Raw genomic sequence first — 19,115 nt, 5'->3', positions numbered from 1 at the left:
AAAATAAACATTACATGGAATGGGCGTATATGAAGCGCGTTTTCTTCGAATCTGTTAGTTTTGCAAGAAACGTTACAGGGAAACGTTTGGTTTGATAGCTAAGAATACAGACAAATGAAATGTCAACAATATCTTACCACCACCTATACGTTAGCAGGCCGATGTTTCTTCTCCTTGCTCTCCTCCCCCCCCCCCCCATCTACATGTTCTCCTCCTCATCCTCATCCTTCATCTTACTCATTCAATTTAGAAGGAATTAGTAAAACAATACCTTTGTACAGGAACTATTTATGGCGGTTACAATTCTAGGGAAATGATTACTTTTTAGCTTTAATGAAATACTACGTTGCCTACAGAAGAAGTTTTCTATATGGGAAAACATTAGGTTTTACTGTTACGAAATTGACCATGCAAGGTTAACAGTATAACCGCCTATATTTTTAGCCTGCTGAGACTTCGTAAAGGCTTCTTTTTTTTTAATTAACATTCAGGAAGATTTGGAGATCCACAATTAATGTTCGCATGTAATGCATGTGAAATTAGGCAGTGAAGGTCTCGGCGACGGACGATTTTTTTTTTCTGATGGCTGCCTTTAAAATCTGTTTAAAGTTTCAAAAACTGACAATGCATGCATTATTTTACTTTGTATGGCATGAATAGCGAAATAATGGTGACATTGGATCATGGGGTTTAACTCAAAATGAACACAGTATTCACCAGGAACGCTGCAAACCCCTAAATTTGTAAGATCAAATAACATATTTTGCGATGCATTTATTGCAAGGCTATAACTAGAAAACTTGTTTCTATTATTAACTTTGCCTTAAAGATTTATTCCAGATATTTCAACTTAGCTAAAGAACTAAAAAAGGAGCCAAAAACATGATCTGTTCTGAAATGTCATAATCGAAAATTATACTCGAACGTCCCTTTAATCATGCACTTTGTTACACAAGGAATGTTTCTATGCACTATGTATAACTTTTCTATAACCTTGCATCCTCATCCTCCACCCCCACCCCCCCCCCCCCCACTCTCATCGAGTATCCTCTTTCTCAATTCACCATGTATACATGCATAGCGGAGCCTTCTGAAACTGGTTGTATATACCTGCCTTCTACCCTCCTGCGCATGCGCATTATTTCAAACAGCTTCAAACCGACGGCTTAATCGCCACATGAAGAAACAGAAAAACAGAAATCAGATAAAAAAAAAAGAAGCAAATTCTCTCAGAAAAAAAAAATTATATATATTTATATTTCTATATCTACTTTAATAAACGTCAAAGTTAGGAAAATCGTCATTTATGTTTGCACGTAGACATCAATTTGAGGGATAATTATATTTTAATTTGTCATTGTGTGTGGTAAATGGTAATCGCATAAAATGGTACCATATGATACCCTATCTGGGTCAAAACAAGGATCCTTCTTGCTCTCTTTTCTTAAGTCTTCCTATATTTAAATTTGCCATTGTTACAATGTTTCGTCCAATTCATTTCCGTCGGCGTTTGGATCAATTAGGCCATCATATGGTCGAGGTTTGTTACATTGTTTCAAATTTATGTCAGTGATACCTAGATCCCCGTGAAACCAATAAGAGCAACGATCTGTCTCACTGCGGGAAGCGTCGCCATCTTAGAGGACGCATCACTCTCGTTCATCATGCTCTATCTGAATGAAATTGTATGTGACAGCACGGCATTGAGAGTTCAGACAGAGAGACTAATGTTAATTCTAAATGCCGCCCTCTTCCGGTCGAATATACGGGGAAGGGGTGGGGGAGGGAGAGGGCACTTTCAGTAGGGAGTTGCTATTATTCAAGTTGTTGTTTTTAGTGTGTTAACCTCTTACATGGAAGTAACAGAGTTAGATTTGTACAAGCAAAATTGAAACAGAATCATTTCAAAAGATCACGCCAAGAACTAAGAACAATAAGTGCAGTTTTAAATATTAGAAAACGTTTAGGCGAGATATTACAACATATGAAAATATCTGTCTGTTAATATTTGCAATTTTCAGGGCAGCTAAGAAATTTAGACAATAATTAGGCTTATATCATATTTTGTATTCACATTTGTCTGCACCACGTTTGTCTTACTTAAAGATAACTGCACAGATAATGTTGCTATGCGAGATTTACATTTCCTGACTCTTCTCAACATCAAAGCACACAATAGGAGGTCTACTTTGGTCAAATGGAGTATGCATGGAGGTCAAATGGTGCTACATTTTGCAACCTTTAATATGATGTTAAAGAAAAGTTTCGACTGTTTAGGCTGTATATACATGTTATATATTTATGTACTGTACATAGGATTTTTTTTGTAACACTTTATCCGCTCATGGTTGCGCCGATCACCTTATTTTTTCTGGTGGACGAAAATCCCCATCCCCAGAAGTGTACGCGGATGTGTGTCACTCCCATCTGTTCTACAATCACGTGAACAAATACTTCACAGGTCACACATGCGTATTGTGTTCTCCTTAAATCGTTGGTGGCCCTCTAACTCAAAATTCCTGGCTACGGACCTGTTCACATCTACTTCAAATTGATACCATTCCGTGAGTATCATGTGATACAAATAAATAGATGGCGTCTGTTAGAAACATGGAGTGCCAAGGCAAGCAGCTGCGATGGTGTGAATGAACATGTACAGCAAAAAGGCTTACAAGGTACCATACCACAATTAGAGTAGTGTACATCCGCTCGAAAAGTTAACCATCTTCAGAAAAAGGAGCTAAAATGACCTCAAGTAATGCTTGTTTTAGCATATTATCAGTTACCATCATTGCTTTTTCTGCCTCTATATCAAAGCGCATAATTTGAAGTACAGATGGTGTGAAAATAAGGAGGATTGAAGGTGATTTATAAACCATTATACAGATATTTTTTGATTAAATGTTGATATTACTCCGAGCGAGCAGACGGAAGGGTTGTGGTTCAGTATGTTAAACTTGCTCCTCTTCTAGCTCAAAATCTAAACGGTCATGATGTGGAAGTTTGCAAGTGTCATGACAGGCCAAGATATCAGCTGTCATGTGGTGGGTAGGATATGCCAGTTGAAAACTTCTATCTATGCTTTGGCGGGTCTTGAAAGTGACGAGTTTAGATTGTCAGTCAATGGAACAATTTATTGTGGTGTGACACCTACAGTTGATGTTGTCACAAGTTGCTGTCAACTGGCTGTACCAAATTAGATGCTGCCGCCCTCTATTTTCTTCGTAAATTCTTATATTATTCCAAGGTGCAATAAGAATATATAAGAAAAAGCCTAGGTACAAGTATGGCGTTCGAAGCTGCTTTTTAAGTATTTTTGGTATACCTTTCATAAACTATATTATATTATCCCCAAATATGTTAGAAAGCTAAAAAAAAAAAAATCGTGTCCCGTGGTGAAATTAAGCTCAACAGTTTACCACTGCCCTCAACTTTTTTTGCCTCACTCCCGGTATGACATTGTCTAACTGCAGACCTTTGAAACATATGGGATTTGAAGAGACAGAACTGCCAGGCAATTATTTTTGAAAAAGTCTGCAATTTTAGCGTCCTAAAAACTTGTGACCAGTACTGTAACCGTTAAAATTGCAAACAAATGCACTTTATTAGCTTGTTTTGTCAAAGTTTCGTCTCTGACACATCGACACATTGAAAATAATAAATCATATCCTAAAATTTCATTTTACAGGTCATTGATTGTACAGTATTAAACGTGTTTTCAGACTTGCTGCAATTTTAATGAAAGAAACGTCTTTGAATCTGGCTGTTTACTGTCTGTACTCAGTTGGAGTACGCTTGATCAGTACTTTATTTTACTTTCTAGCATATTTTGGGAAAGATACTGGTTACCTGTAAGCTATTATGCCGACAGTGAAGAATGATGCGTACTTTATTTTGTTTTATTATGTAGCGTTTCTTACCTTGTCGAGAATAAAACAATTAAGGGACCATCAACCCTGCAACTGTTAGTTGTGAGTATCAGGGTAACTTTTACAAAACCGGCGCTAATTCCTTCTTAAACCTGGTTTATCGGCAATATGGTTGAATCATATAAGAAACACGTGGTACATGAAAAATTAATTTGTTACTCTAGTCCAGGTACCAAACATCTGATGAAACCTTGGGGCGTGACTAGATCGGTGGGGTAGGTGCGGCCGCCCGGAGCCCGAGCGCCAGGGTAGGGGGTGTAAGGGGATAGGTGACAAGTACCGCAAAAATAAACCCTCATCAGCACCCGTCCACTAGTATTGATATTCAACGAGCAGACAGTATATTAACGGGCTCTGTAATACTCTTTCGGTGCCATGGGAATTCGTTTGGATATCCAGATGAGCCAGTTCTATAATCTGCCTTCAAGACCACCAAAAATAGGATTAAGTCGGTCAGACCAGGTAAAGTATATCAAATGGCCACATGTACTGTTTAAGGCCCCTTATAGAATCATCAATTGTGTCATTGAAACGGATTTGGACCGACAAGTTTACAAATCTTATGATTTTATTCGTTTTTGTCTGTCTTAAATACTGTTCAGTAAGTTCGTTAAGTTTTCTATAAATACCGATATCTACCAGTATGGGAAATTCAAATCCTGCCCTCAGCAGAAGCCACATCCGGGCGTCTATAGAGGTGTCAAATAAATGCTTTCCCAATCCCAACCCAGATAGGCTTGGTAAAGGGTCTATTTCTATTGCTACACCGGATCAATGTTGCTCCTTGCTACGCCACGGGCCAAACATGCAGACGTTAGCTACTGTAATAAAAAAATATATAGAAATTTGTGGGACACCAAATTTCGTTAATTGGATTAATCGGCGATGTCTGAATGGGATTGAGAGTATATGTACTCACGTGTGAACATTACTTGCATGGTAGCTTGTTCAGAATCACAGAAAGTTATACGAGCCAACTCAAAATACGACTTCACAACTGCTTACCGTTACATAGTATAATGGTATGGGGCAGGGGGTTAAAGGGGCGGGTGGTGGTGGGACGCAGGGGCCCCTTCTTTACTATTGTTTGCATTTAAAATTAGCTGCTAAACAAAAGTTGCTCAAAATAGGCTAAGGTATACAGTGGGGGAGTGGGGGGGGGAGGGAATAGCACGCTTTCGCGTTCCTTATCCCCATTTTTCATGCACCGATATTTCGTTAGTAGTTTCGTATTTTTCAGTTTATAATGTTTAACATTCTTTACTCAAGGATTCGATGTTTCCAGAAATCTTGGATCCATCGCTATATTTATAGGCTGGTGGGACTATCAAATACCTTAAGGGTTTTTCAGGTGTACAATATGGAATGGATTCCTCTTTTCTTGTTGTTTTTTTTTGGTCAACATTTTGTGGCACATTTATAGATTCCACAATTTTTTCTCATATAATGCTACCATTCCCTTACTATACTACGTGTGCAAAGGAGAATGACCTAAGTTTATGTTTTATGGTACAATGACCCGTATATACTACCATGGCCATAATTAGCCCCAACAAAAAATTCATTATGTCATAAACTTACATCGTCGGTAACAAAAAAACATTTATATGTATCCAAAAATCTGGGACCAAACGTTGACAGAGTAGTGAATTTAGGGTATGATAACTTTAAAGTACAATAATGGGTGGTTAGGGCCGTGACTAGCAAACAACGGTTGACCCAATTATGAGTGCCGAGAAAAAAGGGGGAGAATCGCGGAGGTCAAAAATGTCGCTGGAGGCTTTGTTTTTAAATTTTGGGAAGTACCGGGTATGATCTGATAAGCTTGGATAGAAGCACTTCACAAAATGATTCAATCTGTAACGCCCCTTAGCTACAACCACCATCATAAATTTGACGTCTGTCTATTTGATACGGTTAGTACAGGGGGGGGGGGGTATTTCAATCTTTGAGAGAAAGGAATGTCATTGGTCGCTTTTAAAGAATCTGAATTGATTGAGAACTCAGTTGCAAATTTTCGATTTCAATATTGTTGTATCACTGCCCCTCCAGCTCCTCCCTACCTCTACCCCAAAAAAACACAGAAACAATAGACCAACAACAAAGGAACAAAGAATACAAGAGACAAAGGAGACAAGAAGAAACATTTTGAAACGGTAACAAAATATAACAAAATATCTTCATTCCATTCTCAAATTTCTGAGATTGTTCACAGAAATTTGTTTACTTGATTGAAAGTTCCTTTTTTTCTTTACTAATCTTACAACGTCCATTCTATCGAGAAGGGTGAAATAAAGACCCAGTTTCAACATAGTGCCGACACAGTATGGAACATAGTGCCGACATAGTATGAAGTATAGTGCCGACACAGTATGGAATATAGTGACGACGTATAGTATAGAATATAGTGCCGAGATAGTATGGAATATAGTGCCGACATAGTATGAAGTATAGTGCCGACATAGTATGGAATATAGTGACGACATATTTAGTATAGAATATAGTGTCGACATAATATGGAATATAGTGCCGACATATTATGGAATATAGTGCTGACAGTATGGAATATAGTGCCGACATAGTATGGAATATAGTGACAACATATTTAGTATAGAATATAGTGCGACATAGTATGGAATATGGCGACGACATAGTATAGTGACAAAATAGTATGGAATATGGCGACAACATAGTACCGACATATTATGGAATATAGTGCCGACATACGGTAGTATGGAATATAGTGCCGACATAGTATGGAATATAGTGACAACATATTTAGTATAGAATATAGTGCCGACATAGTATGGAATATAGTGACGACATAGTATAGTGACGAAATAGTATGGAATATGGCGACAATATAGTACCGACATAGATTAACATTAAATAAGAAGTGTATATTGTTTTAATGAAAATTACCCTTTATCACATTTGCATTGGAAAGTGTCTTTTTGTTATTAAAACACTGATCTTGTGATTGTAGTTAAGGAAACTGTAATTAGAAAGTGCGCTTTTTTTCTAATCTTACTTAAAAACGTTATATTTTACTTGAATGTTTGAGCATCTATTTTGTATGGAAGTGTTGAAGTGATGTTTACGGTTTCTTCCTCTAATCTGATCCAACTGACCTTGGAAATGTTGCCCCCCCCCCTTCCCCTTTCTCTCCTTCTACTCATTTTAGCCCTCTTCCGCTGGCTCTGGGAGGTTTAGTACTACCTTTCGTAAACCTACTGTGAAATACTATGGCGAAGATACACGGTAAGTTTTAATTCCAAGTATTAATTTAATAATTCATTTTGCAGCCTAATTCAATTATGGATAGTTTACAATACCGTGACTTTATAATGGACGCGACTGTTCATGCAGGAATTTGATGAAGATTGGGATAATTAATATGTGGTAACATTTCCGAACCATTACATCTCATAGTATATGATAACATTACGCTGTTCTATTTTAGAGGAGATTTGGATGGGAGTGAAGGGTGTTCGGAGGTAAGCTGAGGTTGCCTGGCATGGTGAATGTCGGTGAGTTGTTATGACTAATAATACTAATAACATACAAATTAATGTTGTGAAATATGATTAATTCTTCTGTAAGCTACATAGCACGATGGACAACCAACTTTTGTCCTGGATTGGAATAGTACACTGTTGATCGAGCCAGCGACGTAGCCAGGAATTTGAAAGGGGGGGGGAGCACTTTTTGCGATTGATATCGATTTTCAAAAATTTAGGCACGACGATCTGAGCGGAGCGCCACCATCAGTTGGCGCGGAGCGTACAAGAAAATTTTTGGTTTTACAAACCCCCCAGATGGCCCGAAACGGCCCTTCCCGAGTGTTCATGCTGGTTCCATGGCCTCTTCCTAACTTGAGACACCTCATTCAATATCACTTTTCAACCAAAAAAAAAACCAACGAGTTAAGATAGTACATAATTCAATAATACATAATGTATTTAAAATTAGCAAGGTACATGTACAGAGTAGTCTTACTTTTCAACTGCTGATACTTGTAGTTACATATATAGATAGGCCAGAAATGTCTTAGATACAACTATAGCCAGTAATTGTCTTTGATACAACTGTAAATGTTTAAGTTAGCCTAATAAGAGAAGGCGAGAGCTATCCGACGATTGCCATCTGATTCAAATTTCTCAACTGTTCTCTCAACTGAAATATTATCTGCGTAAACAGGTTCTTAACTAGATGTTACAACACTGACAAGATCGGATCCTATAGTCTTTTTCGGCGGGTAGAGTGTTGAATGAAACGGCACGCGATAGAAATGACAGCCTAAATTAGAAGACTAGGCCACCTAATTAAGCCATATTCTTGCTACGTTCATTTCAATAGTTATTCCTGTCTAGACTCTTAAACTCGTCCAGCAAGCTTATGGATTTGAAATATGGGTGTTTTTAAGAAAAGATAACTTGGCCAAAAAAGTGTAGGCCCGGGCCCACAGTGCTACATACTGGCTACGCCCCTGATCATATGATATCATATTATCAGCAGATTTTGTTTCCTGTTTGAATTCTTTTACATGTTCTTTTACATAATATATCAGAATGACAAACATAGTGCTCTTTTACAATTTTTCAAGTAGGATGATTCTTGTTTATTGTCCAATGTCTGGACTTAATACATTTGACCAACTTAACTGATGGACAATATAAACTTTCATATTTTGGAATATAGCCAGATATGCAGTGGCCTAAAAACAAATCTCGTTATCGCAGTGTATTAGCAGTGAAATAATTATTTATAGGAAGTGCGTATCACGTACGATTGCTAGCTTAGCTTCATAACATGCTGTTCGTGCAACAACTTAGGACGAATCATAGAAAGGATGAGAACGAACGTTGTCGACGTTGTTGTGCATACGGTTCGTGACATTCCATAGAGTGCGGTTAGGTAGGCAATATGTATTTTATTACGCAGTGGCCAACTGTAGGCTTGTAATAGGCTATACGCTAAATTTAGCTAATTGCATCTGCCAAACTAAGTAAGTAGTTGAATCAGTAGGCGTGAATGTTACTACGATTATAATTGAGTTAACGGAGCTGACGAGTATTCAAGATCTAAAGAGCACTGACAAAATACCATGCTAAAAAACAACAGTTTTTAAACATTTTTTCGACACTGAAAGGGGGGGGGGAACGGTCGCTCCCCCTGCTCCCCCCCCCCTGGCTACGTCCCTGGTATCATCGAGCTGTGTTATATTAGGAGACACAAGCCCAACCATCATTATTGATGATCTATTTGATAGAAATAATGATTGTAATGAACAGCTTCCTCAGACATCTGTGAGATATCACGGTTTTAATGTTCCTCCAAACAAGCAAAGGCCGAAGACTTGGGCAAGTCTTACTATAGACAACATCAATGAGCCACATGTGCTCCATTTGTTTTTATGTTGTCTTTATTTCTTACAAATTTTAATTTTCTGTAATGAAGATCAGTAGTTTGCAAAGTGCTGGTTTTAAACTATTGGAGTTCTGTACATGACCTAATGATATGACGTTGGTTTCAGTGATAATACTGTTAACATTCTACCTTGAAAATATGCCAAGAAAAACAAAGAAAACGGGTCAAAGGTTTCAGGTCCTATAGTTACACTATGACATCACAGATATACAAAATGAAAGATTTCAAGATGACAAGATTTCCTGTTGCTAAGGTTCAAGGCGCCAAATGTGCCAAATTATTTCAAGTTTCTCAGCACCGCTGATTGGTTCACTGAGCCGTTAACGTGTTATGTCCCAATCGGCTCCTGTTCTAGGTTGAGAAAAATTCAACACAAAAATGTAGATTTAATGGTTGGTTGACCAAGATTTTTGAGATACTTTTGATATTTATATATAGCCTACATATTCACAAAGATTTCTCTCGAATTTTTTGTTATTGTTTCTAATAGATACACCGCTTTCCTCAGAGTATAGCAAGAAAACAAATCTCTTAAGTTCTGGGAGTTCTTAGGGGGTAAAGAAACTAGCCCTGTCATAACCTTTTCCTTTCTGTAAAGGTCTTCTTGCCCAGAAATAGCACGTGCGTTTAACACATCTCGAGGCAATACTTTACCCACGGGATGCTTTATCAAAACTCTTGCTTCTATTTCCTCAAAAATATCAATGCTTAAAAAAAAATGCCACGACTAAAAATATCAATGAAAAATATTAAGTAAAAGACCAAAGGGATTTAGTTTCAGATTCACCGTGATAATTGGAAAGAAAAATTAAATTGTTTCTCCCAGACAACTCGCCGAGCTTTTGATATCAGCGCGAAATTGCTAGCGGGTGCACAGACCTATAAGAAGAACCATATCATTTTGTTGTATATAGATAAGTTTAAAGGTCAAGAGCCGATCTGATTTTTTTTTCTAGTATAGCTATAAGTTACATGTATCCGATCTGGGTCCTTGATTCTCATCTCCGATGGCCTAAATGATTTTGTAATGATTCCCCAATTTGTCGGGTTAATGTTTTAATATCTCGAGAAATTCATTGTGTGTGGTATGTAAATGATAAGGCGGAACTGTCACGCCCCATTTAGACCGTTAAGATAATAGACTCCAGATTGGGAAGGAATTACCACGATATATCTGTCAGTGTTAATTCTACTGCAAAATGATATGCTCTGTTAAACTGTCATTAACAAGACCATGCCATTATGATGTTTTTGAGATCCAGAAGCGAACAAGATTCGGTATCTTAAAGCGGTATATGATAATTAATAAACACTAATGTCAAACAATAAGAAAACCCATCAAGAACGATATTGAATATCATCTATGCCATTTTCTTATAATTACACATTTCCTTTGCTTAAGATAACGCCACAAAACTATAACAAAACATTGGGAGATATATTCTTAACTTCTGGTGATCAAGAAGGCATGGAGAAGGGGGAGGGGGGTCTGGGATAGAGGGGGGAGGATTTGTCAGGTTCGAGAAGCTGAAACTGGTGTTGACGAACACGAAGAAACTGTTTCCGTTTTTTTTTTCAATACTGAGACGAGTGATTCTCCCATACCAAATATAATATGATAATTAGCTTCAATAGACAACTTTCATTAGTCATATATAAGTCGATTAAAAAATTGGATTTTATTTTATTGACTTTAATTTCCCCCATTGTTTGTCTATAGCAACTCATTATCATGGAAAAGTCGCTGTGTGATTAACTTTTGAGAAGATTATGGTATCATTATACCTACACTTGCTTTCATTAAGCTTCATTTTCTTGCTGGGAAATTGGCGAGTTTGATTATTTTTAGTAAGTAGGTTTAATAAATTTGACAACTCAACGTAGAACCCTTTTTTATGTCACAATTGCAAAATAAGGTAACTGTCGAAATTAAATACTTAATTGTAAAGGCATTTTCCTCCCAAATTGGACAATTCTTGGTATTAAGGTGAGATACTCTCCACTTCTATATAAATCAAACAAAACAGTATTGCCGAAACTGTCAAACTCCAATTAAAACTTTGTCCGGCTTAAAACCATGCAAAACACATATACCTTATAGATATATCTTAAGAGAAACGCTTGTGTGAATAGTATGTTTAACATACATATATTCATCGTATTACTTTAAAGTAAGTGCGATCTCCCATTTTTAATGGTATTTCTTCAAAAGATTACCCGACATTTTTTTGTTGTCACTTTGACGTCACCTAATTCAAAACAAGATCTGTTTTTTTTTTATCACATTCTTTTCATACCAGTGACTCCATCAATCTCCAAGATCTTATTCCATATTTTTTCTTTCTTTTATCATTAAATATTTTCCCTCGAAGAATTTGATAAAATATGGATTATGTATCAGTTCTTCGTAGTCATGCACAACATATCTCTCATGTTTTATGACAATTTTCCATTCTTTCGATTCAGAGCAAATCGGCAGAGAAAGTGCTATATTTAGTTTGGTCATCAATACTCTTGTTGGGTATAGGGGTGGGGGGAAGGGGCACATGATGGGGGAAGGGACACATGGTGGGGGGAGGGGCACATGTACGCGGTTGGCACGAGGACGTCGACCGCCACCTGCGTTGTCAGGGGCATCACCAACTAACTGTACAGTTGTTGTCAGAGATGTCGCGCAGTATACCATGCGCGGTTACCACAGAGTTCACGATCCACATAAGAGGCATCGACGATACCGGACCCACTTGCAATGATATCATAGATACTAGGACCCACTTCAACGGCTATCAGATAGCCTATACCGGGAGACGCTAATAACTAATACACGGTTATCGCAGATACCGGGACCCACTTACATTGCTATCCAAGATACTGAGACCCACCTGCACGACTATCAGGTAGCCTATACCGGGAGACACTGATACACTATTTATCGCAGAAACCGGGAGCCACTTGCACGGTTATCGGATAACCGCAATCCACTGACACAACTATCAGAAAAACAAAACAACTTGAGGAGCCGATCTTTTAGAATGATTAAAGTTACGGTATAGTTGGCATATATTTTATGGAAATAAGAATACATTATTCTTTATCCCTCTCGCGCCCTCTAACTGACCTTAATACCCCGGGCTGTAGCGCTCCCATATCGTCAGGCCTGTCCACCAGATTTCCTATTCAAATCATCATCTATGAAAACCCACACTTTGTTTGCATTTCATATATTTCAAGTATAACGCATATATATATGATATTGTCTATGGGTAGATCAAACAGTTATGTTTTACCTAGTTAGCAGACGACATGTTTAGGCAATATTAAAGTACAAGCCAACTGTAGTCTGCTTAAACCATGATGTCAGTTACCTTGACAATTACGTTAATATTAAGATCGCTGGCATTTACAAATTAGAGTAGCAGTTCCCGTTTGATTGCCAATTTACGATAATTTAAAAAATTATATATAAATAGTAATATCGCAAGGACACTTTTTTTCTATATCAATAATTGCAAATCAAAATTTCTTACAACTGTTTATCTAATTTCATTTTCTTTTCTTTTTTAAATGAAACTTAGCTATAGTAAAGTTTATAATTGTATTGCTTATGGAATATTAATGTCAATTTATGAAAAAAGAGAAAGGAAAAAGCGCTTAAAGAAGAACATATTTTGATTATTTTGTTTCCTGTTTGAAAGTTTGGCCTTGTACTTTTTTTATGATTATATCAAATTTATGAAATGATTTTAAACTATCGAATATAATCATGTCTGTAATAATTTATATCGCTTAGCGATCATTACCAGTCATAATTATGATAAGATCTCGATAATTTGAGACAGTTTTCATAAAAAAAAAATCCTTTCTCGCTATTCAACCAAGCAAAATACGGTTTAATCACGTACAATTTGCGCCGAACATAATTAAACAGAATAGATTAATGACAATCAAAGTTGTTTTAACGTCTGGAGGGTTTATTAATATTTTCCCAATTAAAAGATTTGTATCCCCACATGTGATGTTAAACTTATGATTATCGTTAATGCTGACTTTGTGTACAACAAAACTGAAGGTCTTTACCACTTCAATGTATATCCGGCATTCTGTTGAATTATATTACAAATATCATATAAGTGCCGTTATCATTTAAAGACATTTTTAATGAAGAAAAATTCAAATATTGCTTTCGATGGTGGAAATTGTGTTTGGTTTTTATAAAAATTTAAACGCTTAATGTATATTAAGGACAAATACTAAACAAATACTGGAAAGTGTTTTTTGACATTTTGCATACAATTTTGCCTCAAAAATGCACCATTTGAAGTCTTAATTTCCCTACACGCCTTATGACCGCCGTATATATACGTACGGTATCCAATTATATATATGTATATTACACGACTTCGTCGGAGTACTAGACGAGATTCAGACGCAATACTACAACCTATAGCCAAAGACAAGATTTTATCTAATATGATACCGTATACAAATGATATCTTTGTTGTTTGGTTCAGTGGAAAGTCTCATTATATCTGCGGGAATGTTTTTTGGAGATGACATTTTACTTTCATAATTAACCGCTTGAAAACAAAGTTATTTGGAAAACTTAAAACTTGTTAGAGGAACTTCTTTCTTTACTGTGAAGAAACGCACCTGATTATGGATGGTATCTGCCACTGAATGACGGGTAAACATTATTGCTATACAACACGACACATTAGTGCCATTGTAATAGGTAAATATTAGTACCATAAAAATGCTAAAATATTAGTGCCATGTAATGCTAAACATTAGTGCTAAATAATAAAAGCATTAGTGATATAATAAGGTAACATTAGTGCTATTATGGCAGGTAAAAATTACTGCCATAAAATACGGAAACATCATCATCATCATCGTCATCATCATCATCATCATCATCATCATCATCATCATCATCATCATCATCATCATCATCATCATCATCATCATCATCATCATCATCATCATCATCATCATCATCATCATCATCATCATCATCATCATCATCATCATCATCATCATCATCATCATCACTATCACCATCATCATCAACATCATCATCATGATCATCATGATCATCATGATCATCATGATCATCATGATCATCATGATCATCATCATCATCATGATCATCATCATCATCATCATCATCATCATCATCATCATCATCATCATCATCATCATCATCATGATCATCATTATCATCATCATCATCGTCATCATCATTACCATCATCACCAACACTATCACCACCACCATCGTCGTCGTCGATCATCATCGTAAACTAATATTTCCAACTAGCCTATATTCTTACTCTGTTCACTGAAAAGATCTTTGAATTACGCGGTATTCAGTATATATGGACAGCCTCGAAAAGAAGAGCGTGCGCGTGCGCCAAACGAGAGTTCCTATCACGTCTTTGCTGTTTCATCCCCTCCTCTCCCCTCGGACCCCTCCCTTCCCTTTCCCACCCTTCTGTTTTCTCTTTCCATAAATTTGCGAAGAATATAGTGAGATCTTTAGGAAGTAGTATGTGCTTATCGAGCGAGAACATTTTATTGGACATTTAACTTTTGTCGGAAAACTAAAAACCAAATACATAAGAACCTGTTTCATACTATATACCTACGTTTTTATCTGAACTTGCCCTACATATGTTCTTACACTGTATCATATAATTGAACTTGGAATACATTGCTCAACAAACATATCATATACACGTGAACGTGTTTCTGATGTTTAACCTCCGAGTCATCCGTTTCTTCATGCGGTGACCTGCATTAAGTTTTTTTTTTTTTGGCCCGACACATCAATGTACTTCCCACCCAGCAGGTTATAAATGAACAGTTAATTTGGCGAAAATGCTTCCATAGTGCGCCCAACCGAGCAGGGATCTTTCACTATATTTTATTAGATCGCAATATAAATATTTGTTGTCGTAAAAACTTTCAAATTGAAATGGTTCCAGCAGAATTTCATCAAGCACTTAAAATCGTCAATACAATGCCTTTGATATTCCGCAAGAAAACACGCCCTCTCATTTCGATGATATTTCTATCAATTATGGAAGACATTTACCATAATAGCCCATTATCAGATTTGGATCTTTAAAATAAGTAAAACATGTTTCGAAGTTATCCTATGTGTATAATATTGCCATGGTATTTTTTTTTTTTTTTGGCTTTTACAGCTGTGAACCAACCGATGACATTTTTGGCCGTAAAAATATGAAGTAGTGTTTTTTTTCTTCTTCTCCAAGTTTATACTCAAATAATGGATTCAGGTGTTGTTAATATGTTTACCTGAATCTCTCAAAGCCTATTTACAGCAGAATTTAAAAAGAGAAATATCGAAATTAATGAAAAAAGTCAGTGTGTTCGTTATTCCAATTATCAGAAAATAATCAATGTTTCAAAGAAACCAATGTGCGACCGAAACGTTGTCTACGTTATATATAAGTAATACATTAAAAGTAAACAGGGCACAAGAGAGCACAGACACACACACACACACACGCCCTAACACACATTCAGACTGCAGTGGACCCCATTGTTTTTTTGTTTTTTTTTTGTTTTTTTTTTGTTTTTTGCTTTTTGTTTTTTGCTTTTTGTTAGAATCCAATCAAAATGCCCTAACCTTAAACAACACCCCTTAACAACTTAATTCTTCTGAGGACGTGGCAATTCTTTTCAAATGACGTACGAGGACTTAAAATTCCTTTGTTCGCGTCCTCAGAATACAAAACAAGTATACACACGTACACAAAAACTCATGCACACACAGACACAAACGGAACAACAATAATTCAATACCATGTTTAAAGTGAATTGCACATCTGTCTGACAAAATTGATGTCGATTGTTATTCAAAATAATACTTATTTTTGATCGAGATTTGCTAGATATTTTCTTTAAATGCTGGAATTAAGTTAATAACGATATGCCTAAACCGTGGAGAGCCGACGTCAACATGTATTAAATTTGCATAATTATTGATTTCCCTGCAGAGTGTCTTCAACGATGACTCAAGTGGTACGGTATATGGTTCAATCATGCACTTCTGTAAATTCTGTCAGGAAGCGTCTTACATAGAATAAAATATTTCATATTTTCATGCATAAATTTTGCAGCTAATTTGCGTGACTTCATCAAATGGCTAAAACAAAATTATTCCTGAAAAAAAATATCAGCATCGTGAACACTTTGGAAAACTTAATTCTCCCTCTTTGGGAATAAAAACGAAGAATAATGATTATTTATAAAAAATATAAATAAATAAATAAATAAAAGATTAAAAAATTTAAAAAAAGAATAATAATGATTATTATAATCATGCTGATAATGATTAGTATATCATTTATCTGTTCGATGCAGGTTTTGAAAACATTTCAACTCCCAATGTTATCTACATAATATACGGCTAAACATTAGAAGCACATTCTAATAGACTGACGAATTACCACTTTTGAAATCCTTTTTTTTATATATATTTTTTATTGTTCTTGTTATCAACCTTTTTCAAGCGTAAAAATACCTCCCATGCAAATCCTCTAGTTCGGTTTCTTTATAGTAACGAATCCTTCGCGACATTCTTAATCAATGTTAATTAAGTTCCTCATTTCGTTATCATCCCGTAACATACACGCCTCACATCAGTTGGAAGTAGAACTGAATGCTACGTATTGGCATTTTAAAGCTTGTTTCATCTCCATTCAAATTAAAAATGGCTGGTAGATGAAGGCATAATCAATCAAACAATAAAGCACACTTTACTGAAAGTAGACTTTTTCCATATTTTTCCTGACTATTTTGTCAATTTGGAAGCGATTAACTTTGTCTTTATCTATGAGGCTTCTAAATTGTCTGATGATACGGGGTGCGTGTCTCTTATATACATACATTCGCAGATCTACTAAAATCATTTTCGCCGTTGGGCTTTTTCAAGAAAACCGTCAGGTATAAGGGGGGAAACAAAACCTTTCAATTGATTGATGATAAAAATTGATGGTAAAAATGGAAGCTTTTTCTGCCTTTTTTTTTTCTTCTTCTTCTGTTTTGACGAAAGTTTCTGAATGCTTCGTGAAGTACGATTTCTCCATTCTCTAGCGAATACAACCCCTTTGTTTTTACTTTATGTTATTATGCATAGGATGTATGAATGCACCATCTCATATCTACTCATCAAGTTTTTCTGCCCCCGACCTTTTAGTTTTGATCTTATCGGATGTTTAGATCAAACGGTTGGCCTGTCCAAAATGCGAGTCAACCATCTGCTTCCACGATGACGAATACCTTACGAAAACAGGCGCTAGTTTATCATATATATATATATATATATATATATATATATATATATATATATATATATATATATATATATATATATATATATATATATATATATATATATATATATATATATATATATACATATACATATATATATATATATATATAAATATATATATATATATATATATACATATACATATACATATATAAATATATATATACATACATATATATATACATATACATATATAAATATATATATACATACATATATATATATACATATACATATATATATATATATATATATATATATATATATATATATATATATATATATATATATATATTTATATATATATATATGTATAGGCATATGTGTGTATACGTGTATACGTGTATTTTGCTACATAAATGGGGTTAAAGAAAAAAAGTTGGCCCAAGTGACACAGATTCTTTGAAGTATTATGTAACTCGATGGGGTGTCCTTATATGTATTCCTCGATAAGGGGATCAGATTATAATAAATTTAACCTCCTTCGGGGCACCAGTGGGCATCGCAACCAAAGGTTAAACGGTTTTATATGGACCTGTATGAACCACAGTCATGAAAAAGAGATATATCGTGACAAATAACCCGACATGAAAGACAAGCAGTAAGAATTTCATGTAAGGTGTATTATCTACAATTTCTCTTGTCTTCTGTTAAATTCGAATTAATGGTGGACGGTTTTCTGTTAAATTCGAATTAATGGTGGACGGTTTTCTCAAATTAAATCAAATTTTCAAATAATATACAAATTATGAATACGGTCTGTTTCATCTCTTTTGTTCTTGGGCTTTCTCTTTTTTTTTTACTTATTTCGTCATTCATCATTCAAGCAACGTTGGTATAGGCCTAGTATTGTATAACACGATGTTGAAATTGACATTTGCCCACACCAGGGAACTGTCCACACAAACACGCACACACATACACATAAAAACGCATAAAAGCGCAAAGACACATCCCTGCAGATTTGCCAATTCGTAAACTTAATAAATTAGAAGGATGCGTAATTTTCACAAGTCATGCGTGGGAACATATTCCATTTTCATCGTCCCTAATGTGATGTTGCTGAACGTTGATTGGACCAGGATGTAGATATACATTTATTTAGGGGGGGGGGGTGATTTCTAGGGGGCGGCGCAGTACCTGTTTTATATCAACATTTCTCGAAAATGTTTTTATTGGGAAGGATAGCCCCGGCCGCCATCACCCCATCTCCCTCCCACCCACCCCCACCCCCCCCCCCCCGTCGCTACACCACAGTGAACATATTATTTGATACCTAATTTTTCCTGTAACGTTTCAGTATGATACTAACAGTCAGACAATTCAACGTTAACGTATATACGTCCACGTAGACTTGCGCAGGGGGATCCTTATCTGTGTAATTACATTACC

Source organism: Apostichopus japonicus, chromosome 5, assembly GCF_037975245.1.
Source record: "Apostichopus japonicus isolate 1M-3 chromosome 5, ASM3797524v1, whole genome shotgun sequence".
Classification (NCBI taxonomy): Eukaryota; Metazoa; Echinodermata; class Holothuroidea; order Aspidochirotida; family Stichopodidae; genus Apostichopus; species Apostichopus japonicus.
This window is presented reverse-complemented; position numbering follows the sequence as displayed.